We start from the raw sequence: 13982 nt of genomic DNA on the forward strand, positions 1-13982 counted from the left end.
GAGACGTGCGACATCCAAGACACTGGTATGCATTTAGCGGTTCCTTAACACCTGCAACATATTCTGGAGATTTTTTTTTTCCTAAGAAGTTTTCACAGATCCACTTGAAGCTTTTCCAAGATCTCAATTCCTTACCATTTAGGGTTCCTTCAAACACATCATCTCTCATAAGCTCTCTGATCTGAGGACCAACAAATACCCCGTCCTTCAGTTTTGCTGAAATGCTGGAGAATTTCTGTGAAATCTCCTGGAACCCTTGTGAATTTGTTTTTGCCATGGCTTTCACAAAAGTTTTTAATCAATCCCAACTTCATATGTAGTGGAGGAAGAAAAATTTTTGTTGGAGCAACTAAAGGATTATGCTGAACATTGTCTCTACCTGGAGCATAGATGTTTCTCTGTCCCCAATCACGACGGACATAATGCTCTACTGTATTTCTACTGTCCAATAAACACAAGAAGCAACAATATTTTGTGAAACCTTGCATTCCCATTAGCAGACCAATCACTTTAAAATCTCCACAGATATTCCATTGATGATGCTTATATTGTATAGCATCCAAAACAACTGACAGATTTTCATAACTTTCATTTAGATGACATGAATGAGCAATAGGGATTGATGGTTTCCTGTTTCCAATGTGAAACAACACTGCTTTCAAGCTTCTCTGGGATGAGTCAATAAACAATCGCCAATCTGCAACAAAATACTCCTGATTCAGGTCTTCAAAGAGGCCATTCACATTGTTACAGTACACCATTGGTCCATCAACTGTGAAAAATTGTTAGTGTTACTTCTGTTTCGGTAATAACACACTTTGACATCATCATGAAGAAGATTCTTTTGTTTCAGCCTAGATGCAAGAAGTTCAGCTTTATCTTTTGACAATGAAAGGTCTCTGATGAGATCATTTAATTCCTGTTGAGTAAAGCGTTCTGGCTGCTCCATCAGGTATATACTGATCTTGACTTGAGGTCTCCATGTCTTCGCCAGTAGCTTAAGCTCCATAATCTTAATATTCTTCTTCATTTCATCCAATCCAGACAACGGTGGTACAGGAACTGGCAAGGTACCATCATGGGGAACTGGCCTAATTGCAGATTCAAGTTCAGGGTAATTAATCTTGTTTGTTCTTTGTAGTAAAGCCCTTCAGTTTGACAAAACAAAAGTAGCAGTCATGACTATGATTTTTGGCTTCTCTCCAAATCATGGGAACAGCAAATGGCATAGCCACTTTCCTAATATTCAACCAGTCACGAAGACCATGTGAACAACTTGAGCATATCACATGAGGGGTCCAGCTTTGATCTTGATCACCCAGTGGACACTTAAAGTACATCTGGTACATCTTTTTAATATGAGTGATTGAACGTACTTGGCCTTTTGGTGTAAAAGAACCACAGACATAGCAGAATCTGTTCGGATGATTGATACGCTGTCGGGATATTTTTCTCCTTTAAATTGGATCAAACGGTAGAGTAAGTTCAGTTCAGTGGTGGTGACAAACTAAAAAAAAAATGCGAAGAGTCGACCGACTATATGTAGATATTTCCCCAGTGATGACAGAGGCAGCTTGTATTTAGAACTGGTTTTACTGGAGGTAATCTGGTAGCTAACTATATACAGTTGTGAGTAGTGATGAGTCAGTATACTCGTTGCTCGGGTGGGTTCCGAGTATTTGTGACTGCTAGGAGATTTAGTTTTTGTTGATGCAGCTGCATGATTTACGGCTGCTAGCCAGCCTGAGTACATGTGGGGGTTGCCTGGTTGCTAGGGAATTCCCACATGTAATCAAGCTGTCTAACAGTTGCAAATCATCCAGCTGCGGCAAGGAAAACTAAATCTCCGAACACTAACAAATAGTGATGAGCGAATGTACTCGTTACTCGAGATTTCCTGAGCACGCTCGGGGGTCCTCCGAGTATTTTTTAGTGCTCGGAGGTTTAGTTTTCTTGGCCGCAGCTTGATGATTTACAGCTACTAGCCTGCTTGATTACATGTGGGGATTCCTTAGCAACCAGGCAACCTCCACATGTACTTATGCTGGCTAATAGCTGTAAATCATTCAGCTGAGGTGATGAAAACTAAATCTCTGAGCACTAAAAAAATACTCGGAGGACACCCGAGCATGCTCAGGAAATCTCGAATAACGAGTATATTCGTTCATCACTACTAACAAATACACGGAGACCACCCGAGCGTGCTCGGGAAAACCCAAGCAATGAGTATACTCGCTCATCACTAGTTGTGAGGTAAACGGGTCAGCCTATTCCTTACAGATGAACTTCTGCAGACAGACAGTTTCTCAGTGTGATATTGGATGCTTTCAGGTTCTCTCTCTGTGGAGACCCTCACTCAGTTACACCTCAGTGGCTGAGCTGTTTTCTTCCCTCTGAGGTGACTTGCCCTCCCAGAAATGCAGTGAAAATCCTCTCACAATGGCGGCTGTCCGCTGCCTTCCCTTCTATCTCCCTGTGGCAGGGCTCAGATCCCTGTAGAGGCCTGTCTCCTCTGAGTCTCACATATCAGTCCTTGCTGCCATCACCATCCTTTTCTGACTGACTCAAATCTTACCGCCTCATAACAGTTAGCTCTTCCCCATAACATATGACTTTTCGAGAAGCAGTCATTGGTTGACTGCACTGTCCATACTCCTTCCCATAAAACTCACTAAAACCTTTACTGATGTTGTCCCTGTAAGAAAATTCACAAGTAAGACAAGCAAAGAAATGGGAGTAACATAGGAAAAACCACATACATTGAAAATGCAGAAATAGCGTAATAACGAAAATACTTCCATCTCAGAAACTTTGTGATAGCACAAAACTAAGCATTTTTTTTGGCACATCAAAATCAATAAAACAGACATATTACCTTTGCTGATGATTGTTTTGTGTTGACCAGTGATTTTTATTATATATAATACTTTCTTTTTTAATTTCGACCTGTTCTCTAGATTATGTTTATGCAGTTGTCTTAAGGCCGTTTTCTGTTGAGAATTCCGTTCTTGGGCTCCCTCCGGTGGTTGTAAATGGCACTTTTGTGAATTCTGCCCTTGGGCTCCCTCTGGTGGTTTTGAGTGGAACTGCTGCTCCTTGGGTTTAGCATTAGCAGCTGCTTCCACTGATCGTCTCTCCTGGCTCTGCTATTTAACCTGGCTCTGGGCTTCAGCCAGTGCCAGCTGTCAATGTTTCTTGGTTGGATTCAGATCTCTCCTTGGATTTCTCTGATTGCCTGTCCATTTCAGCAAAAGATAAGTTCTTGCTTGTTCTTTTGTTGTCCACCTGCTGTGGACTTAATCGCTCTGCTCATGTTATGTTTTTACTTGTCCAGCTTTTCAGTATGATATATTCAACTTAGCTGGAAGCTCTGAGGAAGCAGATTTGCCCTCCACACCGTGAGTCGGTGTGGAGATTATTTTTGTAAACTCTGCGTGGATTTTTTAGCTTTTAATACTGACCGCACAGTATCCTTTTCTGTTCTGTCTATTTAGGTAGTTTTGGCCTCCTTTGCTAAATCCTGTTTTCATTCTGTGTATGTCATTTCCCTCTCCACTCACAGTCAATATTTGTGGGGGGCTATCTTTCCTTTGGGGGTTTTCTCTGAGGGAAGATAGCTTTCTGTTTCCATCTTTAGGGGTAGTTCTCAGGCTGTGACGAGGTGTCTAGGGAGTGACAGGAACATCCCACGGCTACTTCTAGTATTGGTGTTAGGATTAGGAACTGCGGTCAGTACAGATACCACCTCCTCAGAGCTTGTCCCATGTTGCTTCTTAACTACCAGGTCATAACAGTACAGCTGGCCAACAATGTGTTTAATGCATCTCAAAAGAGGGGAAAAAAAAGTTCTGAGCCATTTTTTTTTTCTTTTTCTCTGCAGCCTGTTTTGTCCTTTTTTTTTTCCCCTTAATCTCTGGGTGGTTCAGGATTCTGGCGCTGACATGGATATTGAGGGTTTGTTCTCTCGTGTGGATCAACTCGCTGCAAGGGTACAGAGTATCCAAGACTATGTTGTTCAGACTCCGGCTTTAGAGCCTAGAATTCCTACTCTTGATTTGTTTTTTGGGGATAGATCCGAATTTTTGAACTTAAAAAATAACTGCAGATTGTTTTTTGCTTTGAGACCCCGTTCCTCTGGTGACCCCATTCAGCAGGTGAAGATTGTCATTTCTCTGCTGCGTGGAGACCCTCAGGACTGGGCATTCTCCCTTGAGTCAGGGGATCCTGCATTGCTCAATGTAGACGCTTTTTTTCAAGCGCTCTGATTGCTGTATGACGAACCTAATTCTGTGGATCAGGCAGAAAAAACCTTGCTGGCTCTGTGTCAGGGTCAGGAAGCGGCAGAAGTATACTGCCAGAAATTTAGAAAATGGTCTGTGCTCACTAAATGGAATGAGTATGCCCTGGCAGCAATCTTCAGAAAGGGTCTTTCTGAAGCCCTTAAGGATGTTATGGTGGGGTTTCCCACGCCTGCTGGTTTGAACGAATCAATGTCTCTAGCCATTCAAATTGATCGGCGCCTGCACGAGCGCAAGGTGGTGCACCATATGGCAGTGTCCTCTGAGCAGAGTCCTGAGCCTATGCAATGTGATAGGATTTTGACTAGAGCAGAACGGCAGGAATTCAGACGTCAGAATAGGCTGTGTTTTTACTGTGGTGATTCTGCTCATGCTATTTCTGATTGCCCTAAGCGTACTAAGAGGGTCGCTAGGTCTGTTAACCAACAGTACTGTACAGCCTAAATTTCTCTTGTCTGTTACCCTGATTTGCTCATTATCGTCCTTTTCTGTTATGGCATTTGTGGATTCAGGCGCTGCCCTGAACTTAATGGACTTAGAGTTCGCCAGACGCTGTGGTTTTTCCTTGCAGCCTTGCAGAGCCCTATTCCCTTAAGGGGGATTGATACTACACCATTGGCCAAGAATAAACCTCAGTATTGGACTCAGCTGACTATGTGCATGGCTCCAGCACATCAGGAAGATTGTCGTTTTCTGGTGTTGCATAATTTGCATGATGTTGTTGTGCTGGGTTTTCCATGGTTACAGGTACATAATCCAGTGCTGGATTGGAAATCTATGTCTGTGACTAGTTGGGGTTGTCAAGGGATACATAGTGATGTTCCTTTGATGTCAATTTCCTCTTCCCCCTCTTCTGAAGTTCCTGAGTTTTTGTCGGATTTCCAGGATGTATTTGATGAGCCCAAGTCCAGCTCCCTTCCTCCTCATAGGGACTGCGATTGTGCTATTAACTTGATTCCTGGCTGTAAGTTCCCTAAGGGCCGACTTTTCAATCTGTCTGTGCCAGAGCATGCCGCCATGCGGAGTTATGTAAAGGAGTCTTTGGAGAAGGGGCATATTCGCCCGTCTTCGTCACCGTTGGGAGCTGGATTCTTCTTTGTTGCCAAGAAGGATGGCTCCTTGAGACCCTGTATAGATTATCGCCTTCTCAATAAGATCACGGTCAAATTCCAATACCCTTTACCTTTGCTTTCTGATTTGTTTGCTCGGATTAAGGGGGCTAGTTGGTTTACTAAGATTGACCTTCGAGGGGCGTATAATCTTGTTCGTATTAAACAAGGTGACGAATGGAAAACAGCATTTAATACGCCCGAAGGCCATTTTGAATACCTGGTGATGCCATTCGGGCTCTCTAATGCTCCATCTGTGTTTCAGTCCTTTATGCATGATATCTTCCGGAATTATCTTGATAAATTCATGATTGTATATTTGGATGATATTTTGTTTTTTTCTGATGATTGGGAGTCTCATGTGAAACAGGTCAGGATAGTATTTCAGATCCTTCGTGCTAATGCTTTGTTTGTGAAGGGGTCTAAGTGCCTTTTTGGAGTTCAGAAGGTTTCTTTTTTGGGTTTCATTTTTTCTCCCTCGGCTATAGAAATGGATCCTGTTAAGGTCCAGGCCATTCATGATTGGATTCAACCCACATCTGTGAAGAGCCTTCAGAAATTTTTGGGCTTTGCTAATTTTTATCGCCGTTTCATTGCTAACTTTTCCAGTGTGGTTAAGCCCCTGACCGATTTGACGAAGAAAGGCGCTGATGTGATGAATTGGTCCTCTGCGGCTGTTGAGGCCTTTCAGGAGCTTAAACGTCGTTTTACTTCTGCCCCTGTGTTGCGTCAGCCGGATGTTTCTCTCCCTTTTCAGGTTGAGGTTGACGCTTCTGAGATTGGGGCAGGGGCCGTTTTGTCTCAGAGAAGTTCTGATGGTTCTTGATGAAACCGTGTGCCTTCTTCTCCAGAAAGTTTTCGCCTGCTGAGCGTAATTATGATGTCGGCAATCGGGAGTTGGCTATGAAGTGGGCATTCGAGTAGTGGCGACATTGGCTTGAGGGAGCCAAGCATCGCGTTGTGGTCTTGACCGATCATAAGAATCTGATTTACCTCGAGTCTGCCAAGCGGTTGAATCCTAGACAAGCTCGATGGTCCCTGTTTTTCTCCCATTTTGATTTTGTGGTCTCGTATCTTCCGGGATCTAAGAATGTGAAGGCTGATGCCCTCTCTAGGAGTTTTTTGCCTGATTCTCCGGGTGTCCTTGAGCCGGTTGGTATTCTCAAGGAGGGGGTGATTCTTTCTGCCATCTCCCCTGATTTACGGTGGGTGCTTCAGGAGTTTCAGGCTGATAAACCTGACCGCTGTCCAGTGGGGAAACTGTTTGTTCCTGATAGATGGACAAGTAAGGTAATTTACTCGGACTCCCATGACAGCACGATGAGAGAGGGGATCCGCCCATTAGGAACAGGAAACCTACAGATACAAAAGGGCGGCACCTCTCCCCTGCATCAGTTGGTTTCCTGTTCCTAAAGGGACGGGTGCCTACAGATTGATCTAAAGGAGCCCAGGCCGGCCGGACCGAATCTGGTAGCGGGGGGGTCTCCTACCTCGGCCAGTGCGGAGAACCCTGGAGACGCCACGGTGGTCCTGGCTGGACTGCACGCGGTGGCGTTCGCTGCAGGGAGCGGAGTCCGGAGGATTTTCCTGTCTCCATCAGCGCCGGTAAGTATATCCCATTGGTGGTGCGGCGAATATGGGGTGCCGGCGTCAGGACTGTGTGGGTGAACACCCGGAGCGCTGCGGTCCGTCCCCGGCGTCCTGCACCGCTCTCAGCGTGTGCTGGAGCATTTCCAGGTGCGGTGACGTGAGGGGGCGGAGTTAGTAGCCGCTTCCGGGTCGCCGGGTGTCTGCGTATGCGCAGTCAATCCACGATGGTGGCGCCCATCGCATCCTGAATGCTGGTTTTTCCCACAAGGTTTCCTGCCCTCCCTGCTGTATCCTGAGCCAATAGGGTAGCGCTGGCCTATCTGCTGACGGGATCCAAGGGGGATTTAAGCAGGTGACGACTGAAGAACCCTGCTTTTGGTTGCAAGTCGTCATGGAGAGTGGTGGTGAGCAGCAGCAGCAGTAGCTGCTGGATGAGGTGCGTCAGAAGCCCAAAGACAAGGACAGAAGCGACCAGTCCAGTCGAAGAAGCTCATCCGCAAAAGGATACAGAGCTTCGGCTAGGAAAGAACCCCCTCGTATTCCGGTATTTACTTTGGCGCACGGGTAAGCGATCTACGTGAAAGTTCACTCTGTGACGCAGGCCCCTTATACTTTATCATTCTAGGGGAAGAAAAGCACGGACAAGTCAAAGCATAAGGAATGTGCCCTCTGTGGGGTCCCCTTACCTGATTCTTGTCCCAAAAAATTATGTGCCCCCTGTATACAACAGACGGTGAGGTCTACAGGAGTGGTTGGGTGGAAGTGACATTAGGTCAGATAGTAGTTATCACCTATATTGTCCTCCCCTAGGTAGCGGAAGAATCTGTGAGTGCGGCTAACCTGAAGGAAATGATCCGTTTGGAAGTAAGGGAATCCCTACGGTCCCTATCCCAAGCGGGAGGTTCAAAGCATAGGACCCCCCTGGACTCTAATTCTTCGGAGGAAGAAAGAGAAGAGGGTGCCTATCACTCAAGTCCTTCCTCCTCTTCAGATGAGGAGTCTGGACAATTCTGTCTACCCCTGGATAGAATTGACAAAGTCAAGTCTGTTAGAGGCACAATGGGTATAGAAGAGCCCAAGCCGCAGCCCTCAAAACAGGATATGATGTTCAGCGGATTGGATCGTAAAAAACATAGATCTTTTCCGGTGAACGAAAAGATCCAAGACTTGATTCTCCGAGAATGGAAGAAACCCGAGAAAAAGGGTTCCTTACCACCAGCATTAAAACGCAGGTACCCTTTTGATGATCCGGTTGTGGAAACATGGGATAAAGCCCCTAAGCTGGATGCGGCGGTGGCAAAAGCGTCAAAGAAAGCCTCATTGCCATTTGAGGATATGGGGACCCTCAAGGACCCCCTTGACAGAAAGGCAGATACTTTCCTTAAAGGAACCTGGGAGACGGCGGCTGGATCTCTAAGACCAGCAGTTGCCGCGACATGTACAGCCAGGTCTTTAATGGTCTGGCTGGATCAGTTAGAGTCCCAGCTCAAGGACGGCGCTTCCAGAGATTCCATTCTGAAGGCTTTACCAACAATGCAGAATGCTGCGGCCTTTCTGTCAGACGCATCTGTGGACTCAGTCAGGATGGCGGCTAGAGCGGCAGGACTCTCCAACGCGGCTCGTAGAGCTTTATGGTTGAAGTGCTGGTCAGGCGACATTCAATCCAGAACTAAGCTCTGCGCCATCCCGTGTAAAGGAGAATATCTCTTTGGACCAACTCTGGATGAGTTGCTGTAGAAAGCGGGGGATGATAAGAAGAAATTTCCTAATCCGTCTTCAGCATCCTACAGCCGGCCATTCAATAAGAGGAGATTTGGTCGCGGGAAAAAACGCGGATCCTCACCCTCTAGAGAGAGTTTTAGATGGGAGGATAGACGCGGAAGAGGTACGGGCTATATGTTTCGCCGTTCCTCGAAAGAACAGAAAAAAACGGACCAATGACTAGCAATCCCTGTGGGGGGTAGACTGTCAGCATTCTCCTCAGCTTGGTTTGACATTACGAACAGTAAATGGGTCCGAGGCATTATAGCAAAAGGTCTAAGACTTGACTTCGATCACTGGCCTCGAGATAAATTTAAATTAACCCCTTTACGTTCCTCCCCCTTGAGCAAGCAGCCTTGGAAGCAGAAGTCACGAACTTATGCTCCAAGAATGTTTTGATTGAAATCCCAGTATCAGAAAGAGGGAAGGGATTTTACTCTCCTCTTTTTCTGATCAAGAAGCCAGACGGATCGTTTAGAACGATCATAAATCTCAAAGGCCTTAATACGTTTCTGACCAATGAATCGTTCAAAATGGAATCAATTGGTTCAGCAATAAAAATATTGTTTAAACACTGCTTCATGGTAGTTGTAGATTTAAAGGACGCATACTATCATGTCCCAATACATGAAGACTTCCAGAGATTCCTGAGGGTAGCTGTGTCAATGGGGGGACAAATTCGTCATTTCCAGTTTAGAGCTCTTCCCTTTGGCTTATCAGCGGCTCCTAGGGTGTTTACCAAGTTAGTGGCCGAAGTCATGGCGCACTTACGAGAGTCTGACATCTTGATTGTCCCCTATTTGGATGATTTCCTTATAGTTGGGAGTTCGGCAGACCATTGCCTCTCTCAGCTAGAGATAACCACAACCAAACTTGAGCATCTGGGGTGGATTGTGAATTATGAAAAATCCCGATTACAGCCCCAGAAAATACAGAGATTCTTAGGGCTGTTGCTAAATTCAGAAACCCAACAGTGTTGTCTTCCGCCCGACAAGTTGTTACACATCCAACAACAGGTGTCTAGAGCAACTGATAATCCAGCCATGACACTTAGACAGGCTATGTCACTGTTAGGATCTCTAACCTCGTGCATTCCCGCTGTCCGTTGGGCCCAATTTCACACCAGACCTTTACAATCCGAGGTACTGGTTAATGATAGAATTTTACAAGGGTCCTTGCAAAGTCGGATTACTTTGGGTCCAGAAGCACTGACATCTCTTAGATGGTGGCTAATCAATGACAATTTATCGGCAGGAGTTCCCTGGGTGACACAGGCGACACGTATTGTAACGACAGACGCTAGCCCTTCAGGTTGGGGAGCACACATGGATGACATGATAGTTCAGGGTCTATGGAACCCCCTAACATCAGCCTCCTCCAACCAAAAAGAGTTAATGGCAATTGAACTTTCAGTTAAAAAATTACTCATATATCTGCAAGGTCACCACGTCAAGATCCTCTCGGACAACCAGGTGGCGGTCGCGTACATAAATCACCAGGGTGGAACGCATTCCGAATCACTGATGAGAGTGACAGATCGTCTATTCCAGACTGCGGAAAACCATTTTCTATCTTTAACCGCACTGCATATAAGAGGAAAAGAAAATGTGAAAGCGGACTTTCTAAGCCGCAACACCCTGAGACAAGGGGAGTGGTCTCTAAACGGTCTCGTGTTCAACCAGATTGTCCACAAATGGGGACATCCAGAGGTGGATTTATTTGCCACCAGAGACAATCGAAAGACAATAAAATTCTGTTCCCTAAATCCCAGGGAGAATCCTCTGGCAGTAGACGCCTTTCTGATCAGTTGGGACTTTCGGCTGGCTTATGCGTTCCCCCCGCTAGCCCTGATACCTCTGGTAATCAGGAAGATAAGAGAAGATCGGGCAAGAGTTATTTTGATTGCCCCATTCTGGCCCAGAAGGGCCTGGTTCACCTGGCTCAGGATCATGTCAGTGGAGGACCCCTGGGTGCTTCCGGACATTCCAGATTTACTCTTCCAGGGTCTGATCAGCCATCCTCAAGTAAAGAATCTCCATTTAACGGCATGGAGTTTGAGAGGGCGTTACTGAAGGACAAAGGGTTCTCCCCAAATTTAATTGAAACCCTTATGAAAAGTAGAAAGCAGATTGCGACAACAATCTACGCTAGAACCTGGCGGAAATTCCTGGCCTCTTATGACTTTAATTTAGAAGAGGGAATACCAATAAAACAAATCTTAGAATTCCTGAAAAGGGGCTTAGAGCTAGATCTATCCACTAGTACCCTAAAGATACAAGTCTCGGCCCTAGGGGCCTTGTTTTCCTGTAACATCGCCAATAATTATTGGATCTCAAGGTTCATTAAAGCTTCTAGTAGGGCTAGACCCATACATAAGGATAGATCTATGCCTTGGGATCTTAATCTAGTCCTGTCAGCATTGACTAGAGAGCCGTTTGAACCATTACAATCAGCTTCAATTAAGGCCTTATCCCTTAAGACAGCATTTCTGGTAGCGATAACATCTGCCCGTAGAGTGGGAGACATACAAGCTCTCTCCAGAATTTCCCCTTATACAGAGTTTCTGCCAGATAGGGTAGTCCTCAGACCGGACCCGGCCTATTTACCAAAAGTGTCATCTCGGTTTCACAGGTCACAGGAGATAGTGTTACCATCTTTCCTTCCTAATCCCTCCAACCCTAAGGAAGAACTACTCCATACACTAGACGTTAGGAGATGCCTGTTAGAATACATCTCTGTTACCGATACATGGAAGAAAGATAATGCGTTATTTTTATCTTTCCAAAATCCTAGAAAGGGACTCAGGGTATCAAAGTACACACTAGCGAAGTGGATTAGGGAGGCTATCTCTTTGGCTTATACTGCAGGTGGGGGTCCGACTCCGCAGAATCTGAGGGCGCATTCCACCAGAGCCATGGCCACATCCTGGGCGGAAAAATCTGGAGTATCAATAGACCAAATATGTAAGGCCGCCACATGGTCATCCCCGTCCACCTTCTTTAAACACTATAGGTTGGATTTAGGGGCCTCCTCTGATCTCACCTTCGGGTTAAGGGTGCTGCAAGCTATAGTCCCTCCCTAAGGTAGTGTTACATCTCTGTAATTCTCTCGTCGTGCTGTCATGGGAGTCCGAGTAAAGCATTAAGCTACTTACGGGTAGCGGCATTTCTCGGAGGCCCATGACAGCACCCTTAGTTCCCTCCCTATTTCACGTGGGGGTTGCACCTCCTATAATGTATATATCTCACGTATGATACCCAGTTCCAATATATTGGTTAAAATTTTGTATATAAACTGTATATAATGTATATTTTTGTGTGCCACTAACCGCGGTAGTCCTCTCAAGGCTCTGAAATACAACTGATGCAGGGGAGAGGTGCCGCCCTTTTGTATCTGTAGGTTTCCTGTTCCTAATGGGCGGATCCCCTCTCTCGTTGTGCTGTCATGGGCCTCCGAGAAATGCCGCTACCCGTAAGTAGCTTAATGCTTTCTGAGGTTCATTGTTCGGTGTTGGCTGGTCATCCTGGGATTTTTGGTACCAGAGATTTGGTTGCTAGGTCCTTTTGGTGGCCTTCCTTGTCGCGGGATGTGCGTTCTTTTGTGCAGTCCTGTGGGACTTGTGCCTGGGCCAAGCCTTGCTGCTCCCGTGCTAGTGGGTTGCTTTTGCCTTTGCCGGTCCCTGAAGAGGCCCTGGACGCATATTTCCATGGATTTTATTTCGGATCTTCCTGTTTCCCAGAAGATGTCTGTTATCTGGGTGGTTTGTGACCGGTTTTCTAAGATGGTCCATTTGGTACATTTGCCTAAGTTGCCTTCCTCCTCTGATTTGGTTCCATTGTTTTTTCAGCATGTGGTTCGTTTGCATGGCATTCCGGAGAATATTGTGTCTGACAGAGGTTCCCAGTTTGTTTCTAGGTTTTGGCGGTCCTTTTGTGCTAGAATGGGCATTGATTTGTCTTTTTCTTCAGCATTTCATCCTCAGACAAATGGCCAAACTGAGCGAACCAATCAGACCTTGGAAAGCTATTTGAGATGCTTTGTCTGCTGATCAGGATGATTGGGTGACCTTCTTGCCGTTGGCCGAGTTTGCCCTTAATAATCGGGCTAGTTCGGCTACCTTGGTTTCGCCTTTTTTTTGTAATTTTGGTTTTCATCCTCGTTTTTCTTCAGGGCAGGTTGAGCCTTCTGACTGTCCTGGTGTGGATTCTGTGGTGGACAGGTTACAGCAGATTTGGACTCGTGGTGGACAATTTGACGTTGTCTCAGGAAAAGGCTCAACGTTTTGCTAACCGTCGTCGGTGTGTTGGTCCCCGACTTCGTGTTGGGGATTTAGTCTGGTTATCTTCTCGTCATGTTCCTATGAAGGTTTCTTCCCCTAAGATCAAGCCTCGCTTTATTGGTCCTTATAAGATTTCTGAAATTATCAATCCGGTATCTTTTCGTTTGGCCCTTCCAGCTTCTTTTTCCATCCATAATGTTTTCCATAGATCTTTGTTGCGGAGATATGTGGTGCCCGTGGTTCCCTCTGTTGATCCTCCTGTGTTATGAACTATACTTTTGGGGCTCCCTCTTGTGGTCACTCGCGGTATGGTTCTTGGATCTCTTTCCCCAGGTTTGTAGTCACCTGCTTCGTTAAGACTCTGGGTGTTTCTATTTAAACTTCCTGGAGTCTCAGTTCATTGCCTGGCATCCATGTAATCAGTCCTTGTCTGGTTGCTCTTGTCTACTGGTCCCGATTTTTGCAACACAAGCTAAGTCCTGCTTTCTTGTTTTTGTTTATTTTGTATTATTCTGTTTTTGTCCAGCTTGTTCATAATGTGATTCCTGATTTTGCTGGAAGCTCTTAGGGGTGCTGATATTCTCCCCCCATACCGTTAGTCGGTACGGGGGTTCTTGGATATTCAGTGTGGATATTTTGGTAGGGTTTTTTGCTGACCACATAAATTAGTCCGCTTTCTACATTTCTGCTATTATTTAGTGGGCCTCTCTTTGCTGAATCTAGTTCATACTTACGTTTGTCTTTTCCTCTTACCTCACCGTTATTATTTGTTGGGGGCCTGTATCTACTTTGGGGTATTTTTCTGGAGGCAAGTGAGGTCTGTATTTTCTCTGAGAGGGTTAGTTAGATCTCCGGCTGGCGCAAGACATCTAGAACCAACGTAGGCACGTTCCCCGGCTGCTATTATTTGTGGGCTAGGATCAGGTATGTGGTCAGCTCAGTTAC

This window comes from Ranitomeya variabilis, chromosome 6 (genome assembly GCF_051348905.1).
Source record: "Ranitomeya variabilis isolate aRanVar5 chromosome 6, aRanVar5.hap1, whole genome shotgun sequence".
In the NCBI taxonomy this organism is placed as follows: Eukaryota; Metazoa; Chordata; class Amphibia; order Anura; family Dendrobatidae; genus Ranitomeya; species Ranitomeya variabilis.